Below are 7,496 nucleotides of genomic sequence, written 5' to 3'. Positions count from 1 at the left end.
TGCTGAAGGCAGAGAGTACATCTCTTTTTATATCAGAGCTGCCCTTGGCACTCTCTTACATTGTGGGTATGAAATCAGTCTTTGTTGAGTTAACCTGAAGAGTCAATCACACATAAATCTACCCCTGTCATAAATTCTTAAAAAAATATAACAATGATATCTAAAGGAGGACAATACCGACATGCTTTATAAAATCAACGATGTTCTTATAATCTGTAAGGGAGACTGCATTCATGGCCTCTAGGTAGGAGTGCTTTATGGAAGCATTGCATTTAAAACAATCTAAGTACCAGCAGAGTTTGAACCAGGGGAGATGAGAAGAAACTTTGGGTCTGGGAGCCAGAGGGATAGTCAAGGAATGGCAGATAGTTTGCTTTGGGAAAGGGAGCAAACAGGGAGAGAGCGAGGAGACACGGGGCTACATCATAGAGAAGGTTGGGTACTTTGATAAAGAATTTCTGAGCTAAGTGAAGAGATGTGGGAAAATTAAAATGTTAACAGTGAACCAAGACAACTACTAGATAACTTAGGACAGGAAAGGAAGGAGTTTCTTCAGCCCTTTCTAACAATAGCTTATATTTATTAAATGTCTCCTAATGTTCCTATTGTTAAATCTAACCAGGAATGGTGGAAGAATAATACTTACTGAGCACTTTCTAAATGAGCCACTTTATATACATCAACTCGTTTAATCATCGGTACCCTTCGTGGTTGATACTATCACCCTTCCCATTTTACGTGTAGGAAAACTGAAATTTAATAAGATGAGATAAATCACTCAAAGTCACAAAGCTGAGACAAAATCCAAAGTGTGCCTTACTCTAAACCACTGTACTGCTTCCCTTGAGCATGGGCTGCACTTGCTAAGCTCTTTGCTTGTATTGGAAGGAACACTGGGCTTGGAGTCGGAAGACTTGGACTTAAGCTTTGGATCTGGTCCTGTCTAAGCCTTGTACTCTAGAGAGTCACATATTCGGTTTACTTGAATGTATCTTCTCATTTGTAAAATATAGGATCATCTAATAACATTATTAGGTACAATCTGTTAATAAAGACGTTCTGCAGGTCAGATGCGAGTGTAATTGAGGGAAATTATATTTATTAAATATAAGAAGGGTTTTGAACAATGTTACAACTACCTAACAATTTAATTAATACCCTTATGGTGAGCTGGGCTACATTTGAAGAAATCGGAGAACAAATGAACATCTGTCAAATCTTATTGAAAGGATTCGTTCTCTCCTCATGAATCTTACAGTTTAGTGGGAAAAGCATAGCTTTTACGAGTAATTAATGACTGATTAATATTATGAGCATATTTTACATGGCAGGCACTTGCTAAATGCTTTACAGAATTATTTCATTTAATTATCAGGATTTAGCCCAAAAGAATTTGAAATCTCTAACAGGTGGTTTTGCAAGCCACACTAGATTTTTGTTTCCTTTTCTCTTCTTTCTTAAGATGTTCTCTTTCTTTATTTTTTATTTATTATTTTTGGCTGCATTGGGCCTTCGTTGCTGCACGCGTGCTTTCTCTAGTTGCAACGAGGAGTGGCTACTCTTCCTTGCAGTGCGCAGGATTCTCACTGAGGCAAGCCACATTAGATTTTCCTGTTGCCACTACTTCTCTTTTACAGCTGAAGAAACTAAGCTTTAATGAAGTTCATTAACACCCACCCTCCCCCCAAAAAAACCTGACACATGTTTGCTTTGATAAGCATTAGATCACACTATACTTCCTTCTTCGACTATTGAGGAAAGGTTGTAGATGACTCTTCATATAAGGACTTGTAGAAGAAGAAGAATGCCAAACTCAGTAAGATACATTCTTATTTTTCTTTTTTCCTTTTTTTTTTTATTCTTATTTTTCTTGATTGTAACATTTATCATACTATATTGTAACTGTGTTTACTTGTCCATCTTCCTGGATATTGTGAATTTTTTTTTTGAAGTCAAGGACTTTATTTTTTTTTTATTTTTTTATTTTTTTGCGGTACACGGGCCTCTCACTATTGTGGCCTCTCCCGTTGCAGAGCACAGGCTCCGGACGCACAGGCTCAGTGGCCATGGCTCACGGGCCCAGCCGCTCTGCGGCATGTGGGATCTTCCTGGACCGGGGCACGAACCCGCGTCCCCTGCATCAGCAGGCGGACTCTCTACCACTGCGCCACCAGGGAAGCCCAAGGACTTTATTTGATATATATTTGTACCCATAATTCCTGGCACAATATAGCTAGGAATAGCTATTGGTTTCAATTAACGAACAGGTGAATCATTAAACAGAAAAACAACTTTAATGTTAGAAAGGAAAACTATTTGCTTGATAATTCACTATATATTATGTCACCTAATGACAAATGAAAAATCTGACATCCCTACAACTTGCCTGGGAGCCTATTTGAGATTTCAAAAACACCGGTTTCATACAATACTCTCCCCAACCCTGTACCATTTACTTCCTTCACACATTCATTATGCTTCATAAACTCTCAAGGAAAAATGAATACAACATCTGTTTAATAATGCTTTATTTCTGAAAGTGTCCAAAATTGCAAATGTACTCGTCTATGTGGACATCTTATTTCCACTTTCATATGCATAACTTCTTATATGGACGTATTATTTCCACTTTCATATGCATAAGTTTTTCTCTCTTTAAAGATCCTGCTTAAAAATACCTATGGTGTGAAGTCTTCTTGATATTCATAGACATTTGGTACTAATACACTGATCTCTACTTTTCCTTAATTTTGTGTCAGCCTTTTGTTACACGTGTTACTCTCCTATTCCCTTTCAGATTTTAAGCTTCTTGGTGCCAGGAACCATATCATGTTCCTGTCTATTTTCCAGAGTTATCACAATGCCTCGCATGTAGAAACATCCTTTTGAATGAATGGATGACATGCTAAGTAAAGAAGTGATTATGAGGTATAAGAGATCACTACTGTTACTGAAGAACTTTACTCAAAGGGGGAAGACAGGACCTAAACAGAAAGATAAATAACAATACCAGAAAGCAGAGATTATGAGCCTAAAAGAACAGCAATAGCTTGTGCTCAGGAAAGCATTTTGGGCTCCTTGTTTGTACCTAATGACTCCTATTAACCTCATTAGCTTTTGTTTGAAGAACACCTTGAAATATTTCATAGTGCCATATGCCCATCCATACACAAAAAATGTGTGGCTTTACTTTGTAGGTACTTAGATAAGGTAAAATGTGACCTGATCATCCTCTTCCTCTCCCAGTGCAGGAAATAAGAGATTCAGAATAGAAATATTAATTGAAGGAAACGTAATACACTTGTATCTGCTACTAGTTATCAGCTCTTACAGAATCTCTAGACTGAAAGCTCCAAAGAGGAAGGGCTGTGCCTGACAGAGCACTGGGCACATAATACTGATACGATAAATACCTTTAAATGATTGAGCAGTACAGCAACTATTAGATGATGAATAGTTATTACCTGGTTACAAAACTCTTTTAAACAATAGAACAGTATAGTAGAAAATAAAACTATTTAACTTTAATTCAGTAAAGAGAGAAAGCATTTTTGTCCTTTACTAATATATACTCATTTAGATATTTTATTCAGTCTGAAAAGCATTTCTTAAAATTATCAACATGGGCCAAGTACTAGGTTGGGTCACAGAAACACCAAATAATAAGATCTCTTTTTGCTTAAGCTGCGATTTCTGACTCTCTGAACTCTAAGGTTTGGTAAAAGCAGATGCTCAATAAGTAGTAGCTATTATGATTCCCCACCTATGACTGGCTAGAATTGAGTATATATAAATCAGTACAAAATAGTTGTGCTGGCTAACCAGCCTTGGAGAGAATGTGTATAATCCAACCTTGTTAGGCTGAAATGATTTAATACAGTCTTGACCCAGAAATCTTGGAATCTTGCTGTCAACTCAAGTGGGAGGAAGCTTGAGAGCTCAAACAGAACAATGTTGTCAGATTAATTTTCCAAGGTCTCTACTCTGCTTTTGATTTCCCAACTCAGAAACCTGAAGTGGAATCCAGTGCACTATATAGTGATTCTAAATTCCTTAACAAAGCACTGCAGGCTATCTAGATTTTGGATTCTTTTTGGCAACATCCTCCATTAACCTCCCTGTCGTGTACTCTAATGTAATTTCCTTAGTCTTGCTAACCTTCAGTTTGCTCATCTATAAAATAGTAATAATACAAGTTCCTGTTGCACGCGGTGGTTAAAAAAGGTTAGCAGACAAGCCTGGCACTTAGATCACTGTAAGTGAATAAGAGATGCTGTCGTTACATATTTCAAAAAAATCATGTAAAATCGTTACCTTATTTGATCAGATTATTTTAAGTAAACGTCATATATGTACTTAGAAATCTCCTCTGTTTGAAACCAATACACTACCATTACGCTAATCTTCGCTTAAGAAAAAACTATTCTTATGAGAATAGTAAAAAAATATATTCCAGGGCTTCCCTGGTGGCGCAGTGGTTGGGAGTCCGCCTGCCGATGCAGGGGACACGGGTTCGTGCCCCGGTCCGGGAGGATCCCACGTGCCGCGGAGCGGCTGGGCCCGTGGGCCACGGCCGCTGAGCCTGCACGTCCAGAGCCTGTGCTCCACAACGGGAGAGGCCACAACAGTGAGAGGCCTGCATACCGGAAAAAGAAAAAAAAAAAAAAAATATATATATATATTCCAAAGAGTAAAATTAGATACTCTATGCATAATACTAATATTTCTTTCATAAGTTGAAAGTGATTAGATCAGTCAATATAGCAATAAGGACAAGATAAATCTGTCTTTGTACCGACATGAACTAAATCAAAGAGTATTATACTCGTCTCTGGAATATGTTTGAAAGAAAACAATTAAAATTATTTCAGCTCCTTTATCCCCAGGCTCTAATACATATTTACTTTTTTAAAATACTTTAATGTTCTAAAAAAAAATACTTTAAAGCTCCATAACAAAGGAAACCATAAACAAAACAAAAAGGCAACACACAGAAGGGGAGAAAATATTTGCAAATTAAGTGACCGACAAGGGATTAATCTCCAAAATATACAAACAGCTCATGCAGCTCAATATCAGAAAAACAAACAACCTAATTAAAAAATGGGCAGAAGATCTAAATAGACATTTCGCCAAAGAAGACATACAGATGTCTTCTTGTACAGATGTACATACAGATGGCCAAGAGGCACAGGAAAAGATGCTCTAACATCTTTACTAACTATTAGAGAAACACTAACTAAAAAAATGCAAATCAAAACTACAATGAGGTATCATCTCACACCGGTCAGAATGGCCATCTTCAGAAAATCTACAAACAATAAATGCAGGAGAGGGTGTGGAGAAAACGGAACCTTCTTACCCTGTTGGTGAGAATGTAAATTGATACAGCCACTATGGAGAACAGTATGGACGTTCCTTAAAAAACTACGAATAGAACTACCCTGCCACCCAGCAATCCCACTATTGGGCATATACCCTGAGAAAACCATAATTCAAAGAGTCATGTACCAAAATGTTCATTGCGTCTCTATTTACAATAGCCAGGACACGGAAGTAACCAAAGTGTCCATCAACAGGATGAATGGATAAAGCAGATGTGGCGCATATATACAATGGAATATTACTCAGCCATAGAAAGGAACGAAACTGAGTTATTTGTAGTGAGGTGAATGGACCTAGAGCCTGTCATATTGAGTGAAGTAAGTCAGAAAGAGAAATACAAATACTGTATGCTAACACATATCTATGGAATCTAAAAAAAAAAAATTGTCATGAAGAACCTAGGGGCAAGATGGGAATAAAGATGCAGACCTACTGGAGAATGGACTTGAGGATATGGGAGGAGGAAGGGTAACCTGGGACAAAGTGAGAGAGTGGCGTGGATATACATACGCTACCAAACGTAAAATAGATAGCTAGTGGGCAGCAGCCACATAGCACAGGGAGATCAGCTCAGTGCTTTGTGACCACCTAGAGGGCAGGATAGGGAGGGTGGGAGGGAGGCAGTTGCAAGAGGGAATACATATGGGCACATATGTATAACTGATTCACTTTGTTATAAAGCAGAAACTAACACACCATTCTAAAGCAATTATACTCCAAGAAAGATGTTAAAAAAAAAAAAAAGAAATATAGGGTTCAACCAAGTTTCTAGACACTGATTAGCAAACAAAATCTATAGATCCCATGCACCAGTTAACAATCAGTTATAAAGTGAAAGAGTAAAAAGGTTTTAATCCCTTTAATAACAGAAATACATGGCCCCGATGAAGAAATCTAAAAATGATATGCATGCAATGCTTGTACTTTAAATGCATAAATAAATGTGAATTTTACCAGGGAAAAAAAGGTGCTTTCTGGTATAAAATGTCATCCTTTTCATCTTTATGCTTTAAAGGAAAAAAAAAAAGGCCAAAAAAGTGCTTGCTTTCTGCCAGTCTAAAATCTTAATTCCAAATGATGATACACAGGACCCAGAAAATGGTTTCCTTGAAGGATTCAGCATCTGAATGAAACAGGCTGTGCTCAAAGTCTGGCTAGATATGTCCCACACCAATTTCAATTCAATCAGTACCACCCCAAATCTAATACCCTCATATCCAATCAAAATCTCTAATTTGATCCCACATATTTTTCAAGTCCCTTCCAATTGACACACTCCTTACCCAGTTCTAGAAACCCTCTCATTCCCATTAGATCGCAGTGCACTAAATCAGGTGCTTTTTCCTGAAAATCTTTGTGATTTTTACCAAGAAAATATTAAGAAAAAAATTAACTTCACAAGTTGGAAAATAGTTTAAAAATAAAAACTCAAGGAAAGGTTATCCCAATGTATAGTACCCTCTCTCTCGCTCTCTCTATATGCATAAATAGTGTCATTTTTTAAAACTTCTGGTAGGAAAATAACTCTTTTGCTCATAAGCACAAATTACAGAAATAAAGTGACCTACCTTCTACCAACAAAATCCTGATTCCAGTTGGAGATATTCAAGGACCCAGAGAGAGAGAGACAGTGTTCTCTGGGCAGCTGGCCTCCAAATGCAGACCCATGTCCTGATGGCTCTGGCTTTCTACCTGGGCAAAGGTATAATTTGATCAGCACCAGTCAACGGTAATTGCTCTCGTTGGTCAGCCCACTTTGTCTGCGCCCCTTTGAGTTTTTAAACCAGTCTTACAGCGAACTAGGAGGTTGAAAATAAAAGGAGTGGGAAAGTCAAACCAAGCAATTATTAAACGAAAGAAACCTGGTCTAGCAGCAATTAATATCGAATGTATTTATAAGGTAAAAGAAGGGCAGCTTTAGTTATGAAAAAGAAAACCTCCTGGGGAAGATTACAATGATGCACTTTACGCACCTAGACACACAGCACTGAGACACAGAACTCAGAGACTGAGAATTATAAGGCAAAACTGACATATCTGCAATCATGGTGTGAGGTACTTTCTTCAAACACCGTTCTTCCAGAAACTGATACATGAGGAGAGAAGAAAAT

This window comes from Phocoena phocoena, chromosome 8 (genome assembly GCF_963924675.1).
Source record: "Phocoena phocoena chromosome 8, mPhoPho1.1, whole genome shotgun sequence".
NCBI lineage: Eukaryota > Metazoa > Chordata > Mammalia > Artiodactyla > Phocoenidae > Phocoena > Phocoena phocoena.
The sequence above is the reverse complement of the archived record's forward strand: the minus strand, read 5'-3'. Positions refer to the sequence as shown.